This window comes from Meriones unguiculatus, chromosome 1 (genome assembly GCF_030254825.1).
Source record: "Meriones unguiculatus strain TT.TT164.6M chromosome 1, Bangor_MerUng_6.1, whole genome shotgun sequence".
NCBI classification, from domain to species: domain Eukaryota; kingdom Metazoa; phylum Chordata; class Mammalia; order Rodentia; family Muridae; genus Meriones; species Meriones unguiculatus.
Window position 1 is genome coordinate 51835799 of NC_083349.1, and position 24827 is coordinate 51860625.

The following is a 24827-nucleotide window of genomic DNA, read 5'->3' on the forward strand; positions in this document are numbered from 1 at the left end:
CCCATATTTGCCGAGTCTTTCCTCCCAGGCACGGTGCTCCATACTGATGGCAGTATCACTGAATCCTCAGACCTCATCTGTTGAAATTCTAATCCCCAGTATGATGGCATTGAAGGTGAGGCTTTTGGAAGAAGGCTAGGTGTCAACGGTGGGGTTCACATGAATGGGATGAGGGCCCCACAGAAAAGATCCTAACAGAACTCTGTCACCCACACTCTTTCCACTGCCAGGATGCAGGGAGCTGACGGTTTGCACAGCTGAAGGGAAGGGTATTCTCACAGATCTCTGGCCACAAGAGCACCCTGGTTTCAGACTTCCTCCTCTAAAACTGTGACAAACAGATGTGTGTTGGTTAAGCTACTTACTCTATGGCTATTTTTGTCATCCGAAATAGACTATAGAGTGTTTTATACATAATATTTAATTTTCACAAAAGCCACTTAAGTAAATGATATGATTTTCCCTACTATTCTGAGGAAGGAACTTAACCTCATGTTCAAGGTCATTTATCAAAGAAGGGATTTAAATATGGCTAGCTTTTAATTGCCATGGTTAATCACCTTTCAACCATAGTTCTACTTTAAAACAAATTTGGGTTAGACAGTGTTAGTACTTTCCTGTGGCCTTAAAACAGTAGTATGAATAATACGGACTATACATATGCTTAGGATTTAATCTGTGTTTCTGCACACACTGTTTCAGGGAACTGTGATATAAAGATAAATTTCTGAAGCATGCTCTGTTAGCCTCCCATCACATTTCAGCCAAGTTGTATCATATTATTTACTGTTTCACCAAAAATGCTCTTCCTTAATCAACTTCTGGTTCTTCAATCTTATTCACCCTTCAAAAACTAGATAAAATGCTACTTTCTCCAGCTGGAGATTTAAAATAATGTACAGGACTGTTGGAATTTGGGGTTTGGGGAGGCATTTCTGATAATAAGAGGAAAACACATAGGATAAAAGTTATGAGGGTCGGGTCTTTTCTGAGACTGATACTCCAACCAAGGACGATGTATGGAAATAACCTAGAACTCCTGCACAGATGTAGCCCTATGGCACACTCAGTCTCCAAGTAGGTTCCCTAGTAAGGGGACCAGTGGCTGTCTCCTTCATGAACTCAGTGGCTAGCTCTTTGATCACCTACCCCTGAGGTGGGGGCAGCCTTCCCAGGCCACAGAGGAAGACAATGAAGCTGGTCTTGATGAGAACTGATAGGCTAGGGTCAGATGGAAGGGGAGGAGGTCCTCCCCTATCAGTGGACTGGGGGAGAGTATGGGAGTAGAAGAGGGAGGGAGGGCAGGATTAGGAAGGGATGAGGGAGGGGGCTACAGCTGGGATACAAAGTGAATAAATTGTAATAAATAAATAAGTGGGAAAAAAAAAGAAAGTGCTGAGGGAAACCCTAACCTGAACAGTAAGAGGATTGTCAGCAGTGTCATCAGTGACCTGCCTAAACAAAGTCTCCTTTGTAACAGTGGATACGCAAGCCACCGAATTACACCCAGTGGTGCTCCACCAATGAGAGTACGGTGAAGACTGTGTAAGCTAGCATAGACAGCTGTCTAGCACTGGAAGGGCCACAGCATGGTGGGGGCTAATCCTAATGTCTTAATGGGAAGGAGGGCATGTCATTTCATAGCAAAACCTATGGCTGACCAAGGGTAGGTATGACTAACAAGAACTCAGAGAAGGAGAGTCCAGGGGAGATAGGAAGGAAACACAAAGAGAAAAGCAAGAAAGAGAAGAGGACCGTCTAAGGAAGTCATGGCGGAAAAGAGAAGGCTAGAAGGATGATGAAAGTAAAGATACATGGGGGGAGGGCAAGGTGCCAGGGCTGGGGAGGGGGAGAAGGATGTTTGTCCACACCGCTGCACCCAAGCCCGGCAGGCTTGTCACTTATCACTATGCTCTCAGCTTCCTTCTCCTCTCCCTAACACCTGTCACATGTTAGCCCTTTGTCACGTGGGAGTGGTGACTGGGGAGGCTGAGAAGGAATGGTGGGAGGAAGGGAGCCTTTGCTTTGAAGACATCTCCAGGAGAAGCTCCACTCCATGATTTCTACCCCACTGCTCTGGAAGTCTCCCTTTCCCAGCCGAGCCGAGGGGAGGAGTCGCTTCAATAGGCCTCTAGTCTCGGGGTGGCCTTACCCTGCCCCTGGTTGCAGCTGCAGTTCTTGCAGTGTGTTTGTAACTTATCACTTGACGCTCCTCCATGTTTCCCCATACCTAGAGAAGGAAGTCGAGCCATCGCAGGAGTCCAGAAGGACCAGGGTCTACCCCGTGATGGACTTGAAGCAGCGTTTGATCAGCACAGACTCCACCTGCACTATCAGGACTGAAGGGCTCTTCCTATCCCCGCTCATCTGTGAAATGACTGAATTTGTGTCTGTCGCTTTATGCTTTACTTTATTCGCTTTGGCCACGATGGGCCTTGGCTTAGGGAACATTTCTGCAGAACTCAGTCACACCCTACCCAGGGCTGACTGCCCATTGTAAGTATATAGAGAGGCACCTAGTTGGGGGGGGGGAGTGAATAGAGACAGGAAATATGGGGGACATGCCTGGGTTTTGAAGAGTTTCCTTCTGCCGAGGTGGGGTTCCGCAGTTCTTCAGAGATTCAAAGTTCTCTGGGCCCAGAGGAATGGTAGACACCGACACAACACAGGCCTGTTTTCAGTTTCATTTCTCCCAGTGTGCCTGAGCCCTGCTGAAACCGGGCCACTTTCCTCGAGAAATCTACAGAATGGGAGGAGAGGCGGGCATTGCACAGGGAAGGTACACGGCTACCTACCCTCGTCAGACTGAAGTTAGTCGACCGCGAGTCCAGAAGGCTACAACACAAAATGGCAGGAGGAAGGAGGGGAGCCGAGGCTGGGGTCACCTGGACAGGTAGAGGAAATTCTAGTGCTCTCTGGCAGAGAACTGAACAGGATCCAGGGAATGCAGGTCTACCAAACCGCCTCGGGGTCTGAGGTGACAGCCGAGCGGTAGAGAGGAGGCTGAAGATGGGTGGAGGTCGGGCTGTGAAGGAAGCCGGGACCCTGCGAAGTCCTCAAAGGGATGCTCAGCATCTGGGCAACGAGGTCGCTCCTGGGAGGACAACTTTTGAACGTCACGTGGAAGAACCGAGATTAAAAGCAAGGAAGCCGGAGGCAGAAAGGAACCCGGAGCGCCCGCGGCCAGCTTCCACCAGGAGCCTGGACTCCACCAAAGACACACTGGTATCCCAGCCGCTTCTCTACGGCTCAAGGGCAAGCTTCCTGGTGGGGGCAGGGGTGGAGGGGACAGAGTGGGGTATCTCCTCCGCCTCCGGAGCAGAAGCGGCCTCCCAGCCAGAGAAGTTGCAAGTTTCTCCTTGCCAAGGTCGCCCCACTACAGGTGGGGCCACTCCGAGCCTGGGGAGCCCGCCTCCGCTCCACGCCCACCCCGCCCGCTGCCCCGACGGTCCCCCTCCAGGCCCCGGGCACCGCGGCGGGCTGTGCCCGGCAGGCGCTCCGGGAGCTACGCGGCGGCGGCGGCGGCTGCTCCAGAAGGCCTGGCGGGCGGGCGGCGGGAGGCTGTGCCCCAGTTTGTGTCCAATCAGGGAGTGCGGGCTGTGCCCCGAGCCGGGCAGCAATGCGTAAACAAACCCTCTGGCAACTCCTCCGCCCCCTTGGCGCGCTCGCCCCGCGCCCATCGCCGTCGCCTCCGCCGCCGCCGCCGTCACCGCGGGCTCCGCGGCCGTCGTCCTTTTCCCCTCCCACCCCGACCCCCCGCCCTCGCGCCGCGGGGCCATCCGGACCCCCCCACCCACCCCCCGCCCCGCGCCCCGCGCCCCGCCACCCGGTCCCGCTCCGCCCCCGCCCGCGCGGGCCGCTCACCTACCGCCCCACGCGCGCGCGCTCGCGCACCACGCGCCCCGCGCGGCCCGCCCGGAACGTGGCCTCCCGGGAGCTAGGTAAGAGCGATGCTGGGGACCCCGGCGGCTCCCCGGCTTTAGGAAGTTTTTTTTTTTTTTTTGGCTTTTTTTTTTTTTTTTTTTTCTTTTTCAGCGCGGCCGTTCTTCCGCTGGGCCCCCGGGGCGAGATCCCCCCCTCCGCGGGCACCGCGCGAGCTCGGCAGGCGGGCGGCAGGGGTCGCGCGCAGCCGGGGGTCCCCAAGTTGCCCACGCCGGGGCGCGGGCGCGGGCGGCGCGGCTGGGCCGAGCGGACGAGCGGAGGGTCCCCGGGAACTTTCTCCTCCCGCCCGGGCGCGCCTGCCAGCGCGGCCCGCGGCCCTGGCCCCGCGTCGGCGGCTCCCGGGCTGGAGAGAGAGACAGGGCACTGGGTTTGAAGAAGCTGACGCAGTTGGTGACGCTCGCGGCTTCCTGAAGGGGACCGGCCACGACCGAGCGCCTTCGCGGGGGGGTGGGGGGGACGCGCGGGGAGGACGCTCGGGTCTTTCCCCCCTTCTCTTGGGAGCCGCGTGGGGACCCCCGGGGGCTCCGGGCGTGAGCACCTCTGCCCCGCGGCCCCGGCGGCGCGCGCCCCGCTTCCGTTTGGATCGGCTCGGGCTATTATATAAGATGCCACCGGGAGCGGAGGGGCGAGCGAGAGCGCGGCTGCAGGGGCGGCGGGGACCCACCTGTGCGCCACCGCACGCCCCGGGGGGTCGGGTCGGGGCGACCCCCGTCTCCCGCGCCCCCCGCCCGCCCCGGGGCGCTCGCTCCTAGCCACCTCGCCCGGCTCTGGGCGTTTCTGGCTGCGGGCGTCTGGACTTTGAAACATTTGTTTAATATTAAGGAAGCTGCGTGCGCGGCCGTCCTAGTACGCCGGGAACGTGTGGCCGCCGAGCCCCGGAGCCGTGAATGAATCATCGGCCCAGTGGACCGCGCTCGGATGATTCACGCGGGCTCCCCACGCGCGCGCGTACTCGCCGTGGGCCTCCAACCCCGGCGAGCGGCCCTTCTGCAAGTGACGACGCCTGGAGGGGCGGAGAGGGGGGAGTTAATGCGAGAGGGCGGCGGGCTCGGGGGCTCTTCTGTCTTAAACCTGCCACAGTAACTTTCAGGGTGTAGGGCGCCCCCACCTTCCCCAGCCTTGTTTCGGGTTTTCTGGAAGGGTAACAAGATTCCACCTGGCTGCGTTAATGAGGCAGAGGAGGCGCTGATTCGCTGCAGGGCCGGGTCCAGTCTCATTCAGAATTTGAATGGTGTCAAGTGAAGGGAGTCTGCAGCTTGGGAGGAATTCTAGTGATTGCGTCTGCTTCAGTAGTTTCCAAGTAATTAGCAGAGTCTTTAAAAAAGTACGTTGATCTTAAACAATCGGCCCTTTAAGTAGATGATATAAGAGATCGGCTTTTTTCTTTTTAAGTTTTTAAAGGCCATCTAGTTTTTCATTCATGAATACAGAATGTTTCGTACGGTCACCGTTCTCGACTCATCCCCGCCCCGCCCCACATCTGAAGGACTACAGAGCAAAGCTTTCTCCTCATCCGGGGCTCACCTCCAGTGCCACGGCCCCACAAATACTCCTGACTACCATACTTTCTTAGTTCTCAGTCCTACCCCCAAACTTCTCAATCATCCTATTTTCTTCATAGCTCCTGAACGCTTATAATATTCTGTTGAGGCGTTCTGGGGTCCCCTCTCCCCCTAGAGAGTGGAGGGCTTTCCCTGCTTACTCATTTATATACTAGAAGCAGCAAAAGCCTTATATATATATTTGGGGCACCCTATGTTTGTTCATGTACTGAATGAATAAACTACTTTCCTGATTCTTGGCAGGACCGTCTTTGACAATCACAATTCATTGCCTTTGGCGGACAAGTTACCAATAGGGTACAGTTCTGACTTCCTCTTTACTGTTGTAATTTTTGTCATCTTGGATTGCTTTTATCATGCCTACTGTTAAGGACAAAAGATAACAAACCTTTAAGCATCCTCTCTTAAGATGCTTAGTATGAAGAAGGATGTGGAGCTTTGGGGCTACAGGGCATTACCAAGTGAGTGAGTCATTAAAAACATAGGTACTAGTTAAAAAGAAAATGGGGTGGGGGGGCGAAGTGAAACCAGCAAAGGTTAGTGTCACTGGTCTTTTTGTTTCTTCTCATTTGAAACTCTGATATTTCTCCATTCCTCTTTCTTCCTCCCTGTAAACCAAACAACTCACACACAGTGGTGGTGAAGACTGTCCATAGTAACTTCAGGTGGTCTTAATTTAAACAAACACAAAGCTTTTTTTCCCCTGGTCAGAGGCCCTCACTCCAATTTGTTGCTGATGTTGGTAAGGCCACAGAACAGAAGCTGAAAGGTATTGCTTAAGGTTATCCCTTAAAACATCTGGATAGAATATCAGAAGAATATCGATAGAATGTTGCTCCGAGATAGTATGGAAGAATGATCTGGATGTGGTATATGCGGAGACTACCTTGAGAAAGTATATTACTGTGAAAAATAAACCTCGAGGCGTATTACTCAGCCTCAGTCTTGAGTATCGTCAGCGTTCAGCTTTTCCACAGTCCACTGCAAAAGAGGAGTGGCCACCTGCCCTTCTCCTTCCGACACAGTAACTGGTCACTTCTGGAAATGTAACTTCCACTGAGCTCAGAGAAGGGACATTTTAGAGTACAAGAGAGCTTGAAGTTGCGGGCTACATGCTTTCTTCTCCCCAGGCCCCTCTCTGGTGAGACTAAGGCAGTGAAGTGCTTCCCTCAAGAATCAGAGCTGGGATTAGAACCAAGAATCTGGAGTTTATGTTGTTGAAAGCCCCTTGGTTAGGCCAGGTACCAGCAGGTGAGGAGGAATTGCTCCTCCCACTGACATTGTCTGCCTGTTGCCTGGAAATCCTCAGCGTAAAAGCATGCCTTACCTAGGCATGTACCCACCCAATCTGAGGGATTCAGTAAATGTGGCTGGACGAATCACTTTTCAGTTGAGAGTATATTTAAGAAGTAAATGCTAGAAAAGAAGTTTTCTAGCAAATAAGATCAGGCTTCAAAGTTTCCTAGTGATAAAGGTACCATATCATTTTAATGTCTCTTAAGTTTTAATGACAGTGGTTTGAAACTTTTAGTGTGTGTTTCCAGTTGGCATAGTTAGTATCTGGAGACACAGCAAGAGACAGAAGTTGGGCCATGTAGTAGTTCTTTTTTTTTTTTTTTTTTAAGTTGCACATATGATTTTATTAGGTTCAGCTGAACAATCTTCTGATTCAAAGATTATTTGTGCCATATAGAATAGGACATAACCAAAATAAATATATCTCACCATATACATATGTCAAAGCATTGATATTTCAAGAGCTACTCTAAAACTCTACCTAGCACATCATTTTCTACATATATCATGTAGTAGTTCTTATGTCTGTAACCATAGTAGAAAAGCCTGAACTTCAGCTTTGCCCCCCAGCAGGCATCACTCTCTGTGAGCTACCTGACTTTGGAAGAAATGTTTTCATGCCTGCTCTGTGTGTGGTGGTGAGGTGAGGAGTGGAGGAGGGAAAGGGGCGTGGCAGGGTGGCCTTGGTGCCATGTGCAATGAAGGATTGTGTGAGCCTGGCTAATGTAGAATGACCTGATTATTGGTGACATTGTACTCTTGATAAGTAATAACTGAAAGCTGGGTATGGTGTTGCACAAGCCTGTAATCCCAGTGTTTAAGGCTGGAGGATCAGGAGTTCAAGGTCATCTTTGGTTATATAGTGAGTTCAGGGCCAGCCTATACTAGGTGAATCCTGGTCTCAAAGGTAAGTAAGTAAGTAAACAAATAAATGAACAAGTAAAATAAATGGTAACTGCTTCAGACTGCACATGTGTGCAGCTGTGGGGCTGACACAGGGGGATTAAATGACCCTTTGACCCATGAGGTCTGGCCAAACTCTTCGGTTTTAGGAACCAGTGACATTTATGCTGTTCTGTGTTTTTAACTAAAGTGATTTCTATATCCTAACACCACAAACTACAAAAAGAAAAATGCTTAGTTTCAAGGCCTCCAAAGAATTTGTTTTAATTAACATCGATAATTTAACTTCATCTTTATTCTATACACTATGCAGATTAACTTGAGCATTCTCTTAGTTTATTATATGAACAGCAGTATGAGAAGTATAAGGGTTAATCAGAGGCTGTGAGAGCCTTACAGGTTACATAGAGAGGGTATGATAGATAACCAAGGCAGTGTTACATGGAACTGTTAGAAAAAAAAATACACGGAAATACATCAGATATGTATGTGTGTGTGTGTGTGTGTGTGTGTATAATTATTAGCCAGAAATTTGGGAAAAGATTTGGGGGATTTTCATAAGACCTTAAAGATTCCATAGCAGTAGAGCTGGTAGAGATTTGGGGACCAATATGTACTGAGACTTGAAGGAAAGAATATGTGGCCACATCCAGAAATGGAAGCAATGCGGTTGAGATGAAGGTTGAGGAGCTAGAGCAGAGTTTAACAGGGAAAGGGGATACATGGAAATATTAGGGCCACATTATAAATCAGCTCCCGTGCTGGGCTAAGGAGCCTGTTGTGTTTGTAGTGGAGAGCATCAAAGATATACTAAGTGTGGGCCGATGTCACCAAACTTCACATATTGAGGTTAGTCTGCACAGGGCGCAATGGCAGCTTCAGTTGAGGAACTGTTAGAAAAGCTTCCAGAAGAACAGCAGTGCAAACCTGAGTCAGGGTGATAGTTGAGAGGGAAGGGAGGTGGGGGGAAGTGGCCATAGATGGGAACGCAACACCACTTGTGACGGATGAAGGAAATGAGAAGACAGAAGCAGAAGAATAACCTGGGGTGGTGTGGGCAGGTATTAAAATCCACAGGAAAGCTGCCGGCAGTTCGCCTCCAGGCAGTGTGCAGTCCGCCAGTGTGGGTCAGTTGAATGGAGGGTGTCGTTACAGAGAGGACAGGAAAACTGGGAATATGTGCTTGGGAATATCAGAGAGAGAGTGGATGAAAAGTCCCTGAAAACAAAATCATGGGTTTGGGATTAGCTCATCACTAGATTGTTTGCTTGCAGTGTGCAATGACATGAGTTCAATTCAAAACAAGCAGACACTGTAAGGAAGGTGTCTGCGTGTGTCTGTGGGTGGAATGGCCTCCTCTGAAGGAGGGAATAGGTGATTAATGCACTGGGTGTTCCTCAGGCTGAAGGGGCAAGAGCAGAGAAAGGAAGCTTAACCTGCAGATTGATACACCACTCATACTTGTTATGCTCACTCAATTATGGGATAATATTTGGACAAATAACGCCCATTCCTTTATAAATTTTAAATGATATTTTTATTTATTTGTATGTTTTGGGGATGAGGAACATGTGTCATGGTTTGTGAGTGAGGTCGAAGGTCGTCCTGCATGACTCTTCTACCGTGTGTGTCTTAGGGGTCAAATTTAAGGTTGTCAGGCTTGGCCGTAGGTACATTCACTGGCTGAGCTCTGTTGCTAGCACCCATCTTAAAACTTTTTTTTAAATTACATTTTTATTTATCTGTATATGAGGGATGGCTATTACCATACTAAAGGAAACTCCTCTTTTCAGTAATAGATTATATGATCACCTGGATGATTATAATGAAGTTATTTCTGGATAATCATGACAAAAAGACAAAAAAGGTAGGTCGAAATAAGGAGGAAAAATAGCTGTTGTTGAGTTATTTGTATGAAAAAAAAAATGAGAAAGAATCAAAAGAAAACTTCCTGAAACTAATAAACAGTCAGCAGATTTCATGCAAGGGTAATGTGCAGAATGCTGCTTTCCTATCTACTAGGAGTGAAGTCTGCAGTTAAGAACGCCATCCTTAGGTTTCTGGTGCTGTGCTGAACACCACAACCAAAAGCTACTGGGGAAGAGAAGGTTCATTTCATCCTTACACTTCATGCTCACGCTCCACCGCTGAAGGAAGTCTGGGAAGGAACTTGAGCAGGAACCTGGAGGCAGAAGGTGAAGCGGAGGCCATGGAGGAGTGCTGCTCACTGGCTTGCTCTCCGTGGTTTGCTCAGCCGCCTTTCTTACACATCTCAGGATCACCTGCCCAAGGATGGCACCTCCTACAGTCGGCGAGGCTCTCCCAGATCAGTCATCAATCGAGAAAATTGCACAGACATGCTGACAGGCCATTTTGATGGAAGTGTTTTCTCAGCTGAACTTTTCTTTCCCTGGATGACCCCAACTTGTTGACAAAGTGCTAATCAGCACAAACGCAATACAGCTCTCATTAGCAAAAGAGATGACATGTTGAGTTCTAAGCCTGGCAAAATATGTGTGAGATCCATGTGATGAAAGTATAAAATGGAAAGAAAGAAAGGAAAGATTAAGTGGAAATTCCATGTTCATGGATAGGGAGAGACTACACCATCAGGGCTTCTGAACTTGATTTATAAATTCACTGCAGTCTCAATCAGAATTCCACTGCAGTTACTAATTTTAGAGTCTGTATAGGAAAGCAAGCACAATATTAAAGAACGGAGTTGGATGGCTCACATTTCTTGGCTTTAAGACTTTCGGAAAGAGGATAACAGTCAACGGTGGCACTGGCAAGAGATCAAAGACGCAGGTCAGTGGAGCAGAACTGAGGTGAGGGGCTCTGGGGGTCCCACAGAGTTATCAGCTGATCTTTGACAAGGGCAACACAAGGGAGAATTGCCTTTTTGGCAAGTGGTGCTGGGACGACTGGGCTCGATACCTAACAAAAGATAACTCAAAATGGGCCGCAAACATGATTTAATCACGTAAAACTGTTAGAAAATAGCAGAGGAGAATATGCAAATAACATAAGGTTTGGTTGGGGTTTTTTTTTGTTGTTTTTTTTTAATGGATCAACAAAGGTGTAATTCATGGACGAAGTTGCACCTATTAAAATTTTATTTTAAAAAATATGCCTTGCAAAAAGACACTGTCAAGAGAATAGAAAGATGAGTCACAGGCCAGGAGAAAATATTTTCAAGAGATGTGTCTGATGAAGAACTACTTCAAATATGCAAAGAACTCCTATAATTCAATTACAAACTCTTATTTAAAAAAAAAATGGGCTGGGACACAGTTAACAAAATGTAACTAATAAGAAAAATAAAATAAAATAAATGGGCTAAGTGTTTTACAGACACTAAAGAAACTAGGAAAACAGCAAGATAATCCTATGAATAGATGTTCCACATCATAGACATCAGAAAAATGCCAATCAGAATAACAGAGATACCACTGGGCACCTCTTGGAATGGGCAGAATCCATTACACAGAACACACCAAATGGTGGCAAGAATGTTGATCAATGGGAAACCTCCCTCCTTTGCTGGGGGGAATGCTGGGTACAGCCATATTGGAAAGTACTATAAAACCAAACACTTTTATCAAGCAGTCCAGCAGTTGCATTCCTCAGAATCTAGCCAAGGGCGCTGGAAACATATGTCCATTCAAAAAAAAAAAAAAAATCCCTACACCGTGGTTCTTATGACATCTTTATTCATAATTGCTAAACTTGGAAGCAGTGATGATTTCCTGTATTCTTCTGAATAAATGAAGAAGATAGACAATGGAATGTTATTGAGTGATAATAAGAAGCCACCAAGCTGTGAGAAGACATGGACAGGGCTAGGGAGATAGGTGAGTCATTAAATAGCCTTGCAAGCCGGATCTGAATCCAACCCTCAGAACTCATATTAAAAGAGAGAGAGAGAGAGAGAGAGAAGAAAGAAAGAAAGAAAGAAAGAAAGAAAGAAAGAAAGAAAAAGAAAGAAAGAAAGAAGAAGGAAGGAAGGAAGGAAGGAAAGGAAGGAAAGAAAGAAAGAAAGAAAGAAAGAAAGAAAGAAAGAAAGAAAGAAAGAAAGAAAGAAAACCAAAGCCCAGGTGTGCTGCACATGCGTGTACTCCCAGCTCTGAAATGGCAGAAGCAGGTTGATCCCTGGGGCTTGTGAGCTCACCAGGCTACCCTGTTTGGTGATTTCCAGGCCACTGAGAGACCCTGTCTATTGAAAAACAATGAAAACAAAAGAACAAAACCCCAAAATGGACAGTGCCTGAGGAGTGAAACTTGAAGGTGTCATTCAGCCCCCTCCCATCACAAGCTGTGGGTAAGATGTCAGTACCCACGTGTTATTAGGTGGAGGAAGCCAAGCTACGTGGCTCCGATTGAATGCCATTCTGCCAAAGGAACCTCTGTGGAAGCAGAATAATACCTGGTTATGAGGGACTCGCGTGCAGGAAGGGATGAGTAGAAAGAACACAGAGGGCTTGTAGGCACTGGGAGAATGCTTTTATCATACTGTAGTGACAGACACACGCCATTATATTTGTCTAGAACTGTAGCTGTATGGTTAAAAAAGGAGAAAGGCAAAGATGAATTTTAGAGCAGTTTGTAGATGGGCAGCAGCTTCATTTGAAGCAGACTGGTCATCTTTTGTCGATTAGTTGGAAAACTGTGCATGAGGTGTGAAGTGGAGGCAGAGTGGGAAATGTTTGGAAAGCTGTTGGCCTATATCCACTGAAGATCCGCAGGCAGCGAGAGAGCAAAGGAGGTCTCCCTTGGGCTTGAGAAAGACGCGTCACTCTGACGTTTGTGACTTCCTCCAGCAGTGCTCAGGACACTGGAAGTAGAGATGGCTTGGATCTCCCTGAAGTTGCCAACCCCATATGGGCACCCAGTCAAGAACAAAGACAAGGGAAAGTGAAGATGACTCAGGGAGGGAACAGAGCTGGTGCAAGGTAATGGCTGTTTCAGCAAGTGTTTCAGAAAGGGGGAATCTGGAGGAGGAGCAAGTTAAAGGCATGAGGAACTTCCAAGGCTTTACAATTATGGTGTGGTCTGTTGTGAGTTAATGATAAAAACTCAAAGTGAAGGGATCCAGGCTGTTAGAAGTAGAAAGCAGGTAATCTCTGAGAACTGTGAGGCCAGAGTATCAAAATGATTATATAGCAACTTAAATATCTGTTTCAGTAAGTGTAGATACTATGCACTGAAGTCTTTCTTAGCATTTAGTCCACAGGATTAGGAAGATAAAAGGTAAGGAAGAGATAAGGAATTTATTCTGTCATTTAAATGGTGAGGAAGTTCTAAGGTCTGTTAAACACTTTGTTCAAATGTGACAGTTGCCCAGGAGTCCAGGCATTCAGGGCCAGGCTGGAACTGATACAAACTGGCGTTTCTGAATCCCAGTGAGAATTGCTGGCGAAGTAATGAAAGTCTCCACTGACTGAATCTTAGGTGCAGAGCCCAAAAGTGACTTTGCGCACACCCTGCTTTGCCTACTCTGAATTTTAGATGGAAAGCTTGAGGCTTCATAGCAAAAATTCTTACCCAAGTGTCCTTACTGCCCAGGTAGAGAGAAAAATGTATTAATGTCATGTTTAATGTCTTTGATCAAAGAAGAAATCCCCGCCTCCCCCCCCCCCCCCCGCCGCCAAATCCTACTATTTGAGAACTGGGACCCATGAACCATACCCATGGCAGTCATACATCAAATAAATTGTTCAGCGCCTATGAGGAGGACTGTGATGTGGAAGATAGAGGCTCCTGGAGTACACTGGGACTGTCCCTTATTTTGAAACCTCTCTGGTTTTGCTTCGTTTCAAAAGGTTATTGAGTGTTCATACCTCACTTGCATTAGAGCTTGACCTCTATTGCAATACTGCTGCTATGCCAACGAGATGTGAATGCAGAACCTCACAGGACACACTTAGTGGATCTCTGCTCCTCCCTGGGAATCTCAGGAAACCTGCCAATGTCGAAGCCAGCTCTAAAACCCCGTGTTTAAACTCAAGAAAGTTTGGAAATGTAGAAAGTTCTTCGTTAAATGTTTGAGAAGCCCCTGGCTTGCTCGCACGTGTGCTCGTGGCTCCACCAATCCCGGCTAGCATCCCCTCTCTCCAGATTCTTCTCGTAATCTTTGCTGGTGTGCCCCCCCCCCAAGGGTGAGGCACAAACCTAGGGCCTTGAGTGCAAGGCAAGACTAACACCAACCTATACCCACAGCCCACTATTTTGAATCCTGCTAACTTGCTATTAAGCTTTCCAGTTTCCTCGCCCATTGCGTGGGAGAAAATAGCATTCTCGGTATCCTCTATGGATCTGATGTCAACACTCTTTGTAAGCAAATCGCGTTATGCAAATGTCAAGGTATCTGAGTTTCCGTAGGAAACACAATGATAACTGAGTCTTAAGATCATCCTTTTCAAGTAGATATTTTGAACAAAATGGCACAGACGACTGTTGAAATTTGGCAGGACACTGGTTTAGACTTTTATATCAGTCCTGGCAACTTTCCTTCTTTATCCATGCCAGACGGGCTACGTGAGCCTGAAGCAGTATGTTTCCTGACAAGTGAAATGTCTGCCTTATGTATTCCTCTTTTGACTTTTCAAGACTCCTTTTTTTTTTTTTTCAAATTGTAAAATGTAATACATGTACAGAAAACGAAGTGTAGACATACACATGGACAAACTGTGAAGAGCGAGCATGCGGCTCATGACCGCCCAGCTCAGGAACCAGAGCCATTTAACGTCTCCCACATGGGGGGCTTCTGTCCTCTTGGATGCTTGCTTTGTTTGCTTGTTCTTTAGGGGAGTCATAAAGAAGAGCAGAAAGCGGGTATGAAGTTTTGACAGGTTGGGATATGTTGCTCTTAAGTAGCATCAGACCAAAGCTGTGACATTAGTGTTTTAGTCTCTAGCTATTCTTGGACTTATTCCCAGTATAGCTGTGAATTTAGTGTTTTAGGACAAGTGCTTGTGCAGGGACTAAAGTCATGCCCCACTATGCCCCCAGCGAGGACATTTTTTTTTAACTTGCAGGTCCTTGTGTATGTTATGACTTCTAGTTTTGTGTTTCTATGGGATTCCTGTTTGCACAAACATTCGTGTCTCTATGTCTATGTGTGTTCCTTGTGCTTTTTCTTTGGCTCTTTCTTCTCTTTGTTTTGTCCTATTCCAGTTTGTTTGCTTTTGCTTTTATTTTATATTGTGTTTTCATTATTTCTTGAGATGTCTCTTAGTTTTCTAAAGATAGACAGAAAGGTTGCAGATTCGGATTGAAGGGGAAATGGGAAGGGGAACCATAATCAGAATATGTTGCATGAAAAAGTTCTCAATACAAGAGAAATAGAGGGGAAAATATCTCATGTCGCAAATCATGTCTTAAGAGAAAATTGGTGAATTGGTAGACTAAAAGTCTTTTTGCTATCTAGAAAAGAATTCTTTGTTTCACTTACCTGCTTTAGGAAAGTCGCCTGCTGAGGCTGTAGCTCCATCAGCCTTCTGCTTACCTTCCTCTTCTTCTAGTCCTTGGTAAAATTGACTTAGGATTCACTGGAGTAATTTTTGTGTGTGTAATTAAGAAGGACCTTTCCCACATCTTAAAAAAATAGTAAGCTTGCGGGGAACCTATTAGTTACTCAGATGGCCTACAAGTCAGGAAAACTAGGAGTATTAAAAGACTGAGACAAATCTATCTTTGGTGACAGTTTCTCTGCCTGTGGGATTCAGTTAGTAAAGCTTCGTATGAGAATCTGGTAAGCTGATTTGTTTACTGTCAGCCCTTCCTGAGATGCTCTGTCAATTTTGCGTCCCTGTGATAGAACACCTGAGGTAATCTTAGAGAAAGGTTTGCTTTGGCTCATCCTTTCAGAGGTTTCAATGTTTTTAGTCAGTCATGTTGCCCCCAGGCTTGGTTCAAGGCAGGGTGTCATGGTGGAACACAACTGGTATGAACCCTTCCTTCACTTGGGGGACAGGAAGCACTGAGAGAAAGACAGAATCAGGGCTAGTGTTCCAATACACCCTCAAAAATCACAGCCCGGTCACCCGGCTTGTTTTCATGCTGCCTGATCTCAAACTCAAACGGCTTCTCAGTAGTCCCTCTGTACTGGCTGACAGCCATGCCCTTGATGCATCCAAACTATTAACAAATATCGTGTAATAATGGTGATCAGAAAAGGAGGCAACAGTAGGGAGATTCCTGAAAAAAAAAAAAAAAAAACAAAAAACAATTAGGGGATAAGAAACAGTCCAATGGCTGCTGACTTAGTAGAGAGGAGAAAATTGGTACCTAGATGTCCCGAGGGGTTGGAGTGAATACTGGAAGAAGCATTGGATTTATCACTAAAATCTGGGAATGCTCAGGAAGGAGAAGCCATGGGGCAGATAGACGCCTCAAAATGCAGGCCTGCTTGGAAGCCCAAGAGGAAATTAGAAATCTACTTCTCCAACCCCTCCCCAATCTCCAAAAAAAAAACAGAGACTAGAATCATTCTTCTCTACAGAATGGAAATAAACTAAAGGTTCAGGCTTGTATTATCAGGGGAAATATGAAGAAGGGTAAAATGATCAATAAAAACAAATTTAATGAAATTCTACATTCTAAGCAGCGAGACCCTATTCAGTCCCCACATTTTGATTCTTGGATAGCCAGGTAATTAGACAGACAGGCTATGGAAATTAAGAAAGATAATCACAGAAAAGGCAGAAATACAGGAAGAATGTGAAAATGAAAATAACTAAAGCTTGTCTGTCTGTATTAAGCTATAGAAAGATGAGAAACTTTCTCCTCTAAGAGTGGAGACTAAAAATTAACAATAAGAGATTAATAAGTTAGTTATAGAAATTAAATATAAAATAACAACAACAAAAAAGTCATTGGGTGACCAGAAAAAAAGAAAAGAAAAGAAAAATAGGACAGAAAAACTAGAATCAAAGTATTAATCACCGTACATATTATCATACTAATAAGAATTCTAGAGAGACTATAGAGAAAGGTAAAGAGGAAGAAATTACCAAAGAAATAATACAAGAAATCTTTCTAGAACTAGGAGAATTTCATTTTAAGATTATCTAGAAGAGATAATGGGAGAGAGCGTGTGCATGCACACACTCACACAAACACACACACATCATATAATGTGTGTGTACAAATCATATCACCGTAACATTACTCTATATTAAGAACGTGAATATATCATATAACTCATAAAGTGGAAACAGGTCCTATGCCAAAAGATTGAAAATAGGATGGCATTACGTGATTTAACACCAGTCCTGGATTCTTACATGCCTTTAATCACAGCAGCCAGGAGGCAGAGGCAGGCAGAAATCTGCGAGCCTGATCTACATAGTGAGTTCTAAGACCGCCAGAGCTACACAATAGAGAAACCCTGTCTCAAAATATATGAATAGACAAACAAATAAAGAAGAGCCCTGGATTACTTTCTTAAAAATTAAGATGGAAATTATTTTCAATCAAAAAAAATCAATACAAAGTATTGATATCTTTGATATTGATAATAGTCAATATCAAGTAGGAAAAAGAATTAAGACCTTTTAATTAACACAATTTACTGGATGGTATTTTATATTAAAATGTGGGAATAAATCAAGGAAGAAGGATATAGAGAATTCCAGAAATATGCGGCTAAACAGAAGGAAAAGGTCCAAAGGAAACTCTAGAAGGACAATTTAAAAAACAGCCTGGCAGCCCTGGAGGGAAGCAGTCCAGGTCAGAGAGGCAGCAGGATGGCCTCAGGAAAGGGACTTCCATGAATTTCCAAGTAAGAACAAACTGTTGGGCGATTTTACTTTTGACCACTGTAAAGTGCTCTTCTGAGGGCTTTTCTGAGGGCTTATCAATGAAGAAAAACTCAACTGGGGTTGGTGGAAGGCAATTATAAGTGGCCCTACAAGAAAGTGACGGTGGCATTTACAAAAGGTCCCAATGGTGCAAATCACTCCTGAGCCAGTTAAAAGACTGTGCTACAGCTGGGCTAAATGGTGCACGCCTTGAATCCCGGCACTCCAGAGGCCGAGGGAGCAGAAGCTTGGATCTCTGAATTCAAGGCCAGCCTGGTCCACATAGGGAGTTCCAGGACAGCCAAGGCTACCTAGTGAGACCTTGTCTTAAACTAAAAGGAAAGAGATAAAGTCTACACAGCTGCAATACAGTAGAAACTCCCCAGATTGTAACTTAAAGGAGAAATTAGTCACTTTTCATTCCACGGTTCCGTTCAGGATGAACATTTTAAGGGGGTGATGTCCCTGCTTTACAATGTCACCTACTCCCTTCTGCCCCATCTCATTCCCCTACTATCTGCGAAGGCTTGCCCTCATCTCTGTAGAGTTAAAACCTGGTCAGCCAGTGTTATGTTCTGGACTGTGAGAACAAGGGCGTGTTTGGGAGCACAGCACATCACTTTCGCTTGTATTCAGATAGCAAGAAGTGAATCACGTGGTCGTGCCTACAGGCAATATTCAGAATATGTAACAACCAACTGGTAGCCAGGCCACTGACAAGTCAGAACAGGGGCCTGCTGTAGAGTAAAGGCAAGTTTGGAAGGCTGTCCCTGCTGTAGCACATGTTAACCCTTTATTTGCTGAATTGTGGGGCATGGTGGATTGGAGGTCAGAACACCAATCGCCTTTAGCTACCATTATGGTAGTACAGTAATAACTGTTGGTGCAGCCGTGTTAAGACACACAGACCAAATAGGACCCCTGGACGTACTTGACTGCAGAAAAGATTTGAGTGTTATAGATGAACAGGAGGAGACAAGTTAGCATATAACGGGAAACCTGAAAACATTAGTAAAGGTCTAGAATTAATATATCAATAAATTTTAGAACATACATATTGTTGAGGTATATAAAATGAACTAGTAGAAGAAGCAGGTAAAATTATATTTAGTTCACCTTTGGGAGCAAGTGGGGAGTGAAGCAGGATAATGCAGTTGTTCATTTTAAACTTGGTAGGACACTTTGAATTTCTAAGTAATTTCCATGGGCTAGTGTAATAAAAACTAAAATCAGTAAGAAAAAGGTAATGCAGTGGTCAAAGTGGGATTGGAGATTTACCTGGATCCAAAACGCTAGAAATGTGGATATTAAAAGATAAGACACACATTTGCTTTGAAGTTAGAATATTCTCTGCCTCAGCTGATTCCAGCACAGCTCATTCTGTCTAAGAATATTTTGGGTGAGCTTTTCAAATTTCAAGTGGCCTCCGTAGCCCCAGACTCTGATGTGTTTGGCTTTGGGAAGACCCCAGGGAACCAGTAATTTTAAAAAGCTTCCAACTTCTCGTTTGCTGTGAGGGCTGACTCCTCTTCCCAAGCAGTGTTTAAACATCTTTGCTCTCCAGGACATCGGCACTGCTCTCCTCCTCCTCCCGATTTGAATAAGCTGTCAGAGAGCCAGTGGTCATTTTTGCAAAAGCTGCCTAACTTGAGGACTTCGTCTTAGATTCTCTGTGGAGAAAGTTTAGGGCTCAAATACAGTAAGTAAATCTGAACTCACTGTGATTTCCTCATGTCTTTACCTTTGGTGCAGCCTCTTGGGGGGTTCCTCAGCTGCACACCTCAGGTTGCCCTCCAGCTTCGTCTCCCTGGGTGTGTCTGATTCTCCCAGCTAAGGCCTACCAGGAGCTCACCAAGAACAGCAATTCTAACTGTAGTTGGCATCACAAGAAGTTTGCATAGCTAATTAGTTTCACCAAAGGAATTCTAAGAACAATTATAAACATTCAAGAAAGGGTCTTAAGAACTATGATTATATAAAGTTAGAGGGCTTGCCACATTGGACCTTTGACTAAAATTGTTTAAAAGAAAAAAATGTTTGTTATATAGATGCCATAAATATTCTGTACATCAGAGAAAACTGATGGCAAATCATAAACAAAAGTTTTCTCCATGCTTTTGATTGGTTTCATTCACTAGGCAAAGAAATCACCTCATAGATCAGGTAACTAAGGGATCAACCAGGACTGGCTCTTGCTTCTAATACTCTGTCCATGCTCAAAGAAAGTCCAGGCTGGTTGCTGGGGAGGGGGGGGGTTGCTTTATATTTACATAAGGCAGTGGTCCTCAACCTCCTAATGCTGCCACCCTTTAATACAGTTCCTCATATTGTCATGACCCCAACCATGAAATTATTTTCGTCACAACTTCATGACTATAATTTTGCTACTGTTATGAATCCCATTGTATATATCTGTTTTCCCATGGTCTTAGGAGACCCCTGTGCAAGGCTTGGGGTCGTGACCCACAGGTTGAGAACCACTCCTTTAAGATGAGCAACTGATCTCTCATTCATGGTTCAGAGTTAGCCCACTTGATAGAAGAGGTCCTGGGCCCGTGCTTTTCCCGGTCCCTGGAATGGGATAACATCCTCCGGATGGGGGACTGAGAGTCTGCCCCAGGGGCTGCCTTTTGGGCAGGCAGACAACATTAGAAGGAAGGTCAGGTTAGTGTCTGAGTCTCAGCCCTGGTTTCACTTCAGAATCATCTAGGGCTTTTACAAATACTAATAGCTGGACCTGCCTATAGTGCCCGTGGTTGGATTGGGAGGGGCCAGGCCTGAAGCGTGTAGTGATAGGTATGAGTCACCTATAGATGCCTCTGATTTGTGCAAGGAGGGTTAACAACCCCTGCCACAAGGCCGGCACGCGTTTACTCTGACTCATGGCTAAAAAAATCTTCCTGTGTGGATTCTGTAGCTACCCAGGAGGCACCTTAGATAACCTTCCAAGAGATGGATGTTGTGGGTGTTGGCTGGGAAGAAGAGATTCCTCTTAGTTAGCAGGTCCCTGGAGATGAGCTGACTCAGGAAGGAAAATGCTCCCTTACTAAAATACCCAGACCGTGTCCCCAGTGCACAGGAAGGAGATCTGAAGTGAAGAGTAAATATGAATTTGGTGTCTGTCGCCTCTGTGACACTTCGTTCTCTGTGTCCTTATACCAGGAGATCAGGCAGACAGTGTGTCGTGAAGACAGCTTGGGTGCTTTTGGGTATGTGTTTGCTTCTTGTTGTCTCTCTGCATGCCCATGAGTAAGTATACACACTCGTGAGATTTCTACACAGCCAGACTTGTGGCATTCGCATGTTTCCTTTGACAATGATTTAGGAACTTTTAGAATGTTTTCTGTACCTTTACTTCCAGTGCTGCCGAGAGAGCTATGATTCAGCTTGCTCCAAAACCACAGGCCTGGGTTCAAAAGTTAACTGTGTTACTATTGCAAAAACAGTCTTGGGAAAAGAGGAAATGGTTAACATTATATTAGTGACAACTTCCTGGGGAGAATACGCTTCAAAGGGCATGGATTAAAATTGAATATAATTGTGCTGTTAAAAAAAATTGGAATTTTTGAGGACAGCAGTGTGGCTCAGCATATGAAGGCGCTGCCTGTGAGCATGATGACCTGAGTTTGATTCCCAGAACACACATGATGCAGGAATAGAACCAACCCCCTCGTGTTGTCTTCTGACCTCAGCACATGTGTACCATGGCATATGCACAAGCTTGTGTGCGCATTCACAAGCTTGCTCTCTCTCTCTCTCTTTCTCTCTCTCACGTAAATGTAAAAGAAGTTGGATTTCTCCACCCTCTCACTATTCAGTCATAAAAATATAACTTTGTCTTCTTCAGTCGGTCACTCATTATTTGAAATTCAAATTAACTTCCTCACCCCACCCCCTGTTTCTATCTTTCACCCTAGAAAAAAAGTCCGTCTGTGTGAAGATATGTCTGTGCCCACCTCTTGTCAGAGAATAAAGCCCGAATCACAGAGTATCACTTGGGACCTTCTAGCCTTGTTCTACATTTTCTCCACCCTCATGACTGGTTAACTGAAAGAGTGAATGGGAGAGAAGGATGGTGGATGACACAAGGGAGATGAGTGGTTACTGGAAAGCGCTAAAGGCCTGATAACCTGGGTGCCCATAGATTTAAAGTGAGGTCGTTGAACATATGGCCTCTGAGGTGTGAGGGCAAGACAGGGGAAGCTTGCATTCCTATACTCTGCTGGCACCTGTCTAAGTCATTCTATTTCTGGTCACTGCTTTTGTGCACTTGGGGATCTCCCTGTGAAACATTTTATCTTTGCCTGCCAAAATTATTCTTCACTTACAGACTGCTATTGACAATTTCCCCTCTTCTTTTCCTTTACCCCCTCTGATACTCGGTCATCTCCCTTCATTCTTTCCCACTGTGGGTACGTTTACTGTGACACAACCAAGACCTGTTACACCTATCTCCCCTCTACTGTGCATTCAGCAGTAGTTAAGTTTGAGACAAAAGGCATGCAGCACCACATCCAGCTAAGTTTGTGCAGTTTTAATCTTGATTTGTAACCTTCGCCCATCACACAGTTATTCAGCGTGTGTAGTAAATGTTAGGCAAATGAATAAAAGGTTTCTCTATAAAGCATTGAGAATCTGTACTTATCTGGTTGGGGTAAAGATAATTCCACTTAGAAATCTATAGCTAAAAGTTACATTGCTTTAATGTTTATTCTGTCTTTGCCTACCAAATAAAAGTCCTTTCCAAATACTTACAGATTACATACATATACATATATGTAGATATACCTATCTGTACAAAAATGGGGAAGGTAAAAACCATCAAAGACGATTTATAAATATCAAGTATCTGAGGTTTTTTTTTTTAAGAAAATCTTTAAAAAATAAACTAGAAAAAGTGCCAGGCAGTGGTGATGCACACCTTTAATCCCAGCACTCAGGAACCAAAGTCAGGTGGATCTGTGAGTTTGAGGCCAGCCTGGTCTACATAGTGAGTTCCAGGACAGCCAGGGGTATACAGAGAAACCCTGTTCTGGGAAAAACAACAAAAGAAAAACAAAAACCTTTCTAGAAGCCTGAACAGTACATATGATTTATCCTCTCTCTGTGTCTCTCTCTTTGTCTCTCTCTGTCTCTCTGTCTGTCTTTCTCTGTCTTTCTTTGTCTCTCTTTCTCTGTCTCTCTCTGTCTCTATCTGTCTGTCTCTCTCCTCTCTTTGGTGTTTTGGAGACAGGGTTTCTCTGCGTAGCCTCAGCTGTCCTGGACTAGCTTGTAGCTCACAGAGATCTTCTTTCTGTCTCTGCCTCCCTGAGTGCTGGGATTATAAGCATGTACCAACGTGCCTGGTTTACCTGCTCTCTTTCTTAAAGCTGCTTGGTCAAAAGCAAACAGGCTAAAGTACTAGAGTCACATGATGCAGTTTGGGAGCCGTCTATATTTAACTTACACTAAAATTTTAACTATAAAAAATAGCTTGAGAGGCTTGTTTTATTTTCTTTTGGTTTTGTATTTTGGTTTTGGGGGGGTTCATTTGCTTTTTTGTTTTTTGGTTGGTTTGGTTTGTTGAGACAGGGTTTCTATGTGTAGCTCTGGCTGTCCTGGAACTTGCTCTGTAGATCAGGCTGGCCTCGAACTCAGATCTGCCTGCCTCTGCCTCCCAAGTGCTGGGACTAAAGGCATGTGCCACCACTGCCCTGCTGAGTTTTCTTTATTTTTTCAATTGTGTAAAAAAACCATGAAAAATTTGAGCACTGAAACAATTTTATATAGTTTACAAATGAAAAGACAGTCAGAAATTATTTTTCTACCATTTTTTTTTCTGCAGTGATTTCTCATTCAGGCTGCTATAACAAAGTGCCATAAACTGATGGCATAACAAGCAAGTAAAGTTTATTCTTCACAATCCTGGCGATAGGGAAGCCCAGATCAATCACAGATTGACATGTGGTGAGGGCGGGGTTCCTATTTCCTGGCTGTGTCCTCCCAGGGCCAAGAGGGAGCTAGTCTCTGGACGCTCTTTGGTAAAAAATGTGCATCTCAGCTGAACCCTCGTGACATAACTGCCTCAAAAGGCCCTCACCTGAAGGGTCACCTTGGAAGTCAGGATTTCAGCATGTGGGTTTTAGGGGTGCAGACACTGACGTATAATGATTCCACTTTGGTCCTTGGGAGTGAGGAGATTTAGTATGCCCTTCCCTTCCTTTGTAAGCTTTAGTTTCTCCATGTGTAAGAGAGGAGATTTGGTTCAAATTACTACCAAAGTCGTTTTGACTCAAGTGTGATTCTGGAAGGTTATGGAACACAGCCTGTAACCACGGTGAGACCTGATGATTGATGGAGCCCAAAACACCTGCTTTCTCCTCCTAACAGCGATGCTTTCCCATTGAGTAAGTCACTCTGTATACTCCCTTAATAAACCAACCTCTTGATTTTATTTTATTTTTTTTTTTAAGAAAATGCCAACTGTTCTCTAGTAAATGGTAGACTGTTGGGAAATACCAAACAAATGAGCTCTGGCCTTTTGTATTAAAGATAGAGCAGCATAATTGGGCCTCCTTTCTTTTCTGTAGTAGGTATTCTGAAAGCAGAGGCTGATGGCTTGATACGTTTAGAAACCATTTCACAGCAATTCCTACTGTCTTCTGTGTTTATGTGAGAATCTCATTAAAAATATATATGACTATTCTCTTAAAATATGATTTCCTTTTTTCCCTTTCTCCTGGGAGCAAGTTTGTGTTTATAAATACAGGTTTTGTCAAGATCCTTGCGCTGGTGGTCGTTTTTCTCCATTAGCGTCTGGGTAATCTGCTTAGACAGTACCGCGTTTGACCCTCTTGGCTTGCTGGTGCGGGCTCTCATCAGTTTGTCCTTGCACACTGGAGTTCTGAGCAGCCCTCCAAGAGACACTGCAGTGTTGCTAGACTTGTGGCCACACTCCTTGGGGACTGTCCCCTGCCAAGAACACTGCTCCTGAAATGAGGCATCCTGACCTAGTTGAGACAGGTATGAAACTGACAGGCGGTGTCTCACTGTTTGCTGACACATACTCCAGATAGATTCATTCAGGCCTCTAAAATAGAGAATCAGATCATTAAATGAACATCCCCTAAGGACACAGGGTGTGGTGGTGGCCACCTGTAATCCCATCACTTGAGAGATGGAGGCAGAAGGGTCAAGAGCTCATAAGACTCTGGGAAGACAGAACAGACAAACAAAACTAATAGCAACAACGAAGTAAGAAAGAGAGATTTGACTTTTCCGCTGTTTTAGTCTGTAATAGTATGTATCTGAAGTGTTCTGTCACCGTGTGAGACAAGATGAC

At 45.3% G+C, this 24827-nt stretch overlaps 1 protein-coding gene across 3 annotated transcripts in view; it reads left to right on the plus strand.

Moving 5' to 3' along the window:
- The first annotated feature begins 2870 nt into the window (after positions 1-2870).
- Positions 2871-24827, plus strand: part of Pcgf5 (polycomb group ring finger 5) — a 110477-nt gene continuing 88520 nt past the window's right edge. The window contains exon 1 of one of the 3 annotated variants that reach the window (XM_060388609.1): positions 2871-2893. The gene's annotated coding sequence lies outside the window, so the exon portion shown is untranslated. Of the gene's footprint in view, positions 2894-3086; positions 3226-3819; positions 3942-24827 lie in introns of those variants that run through there. The other 2 variants (XM_060388603.1, XM_021631268.2) reach the window with 2 other exon arrangements.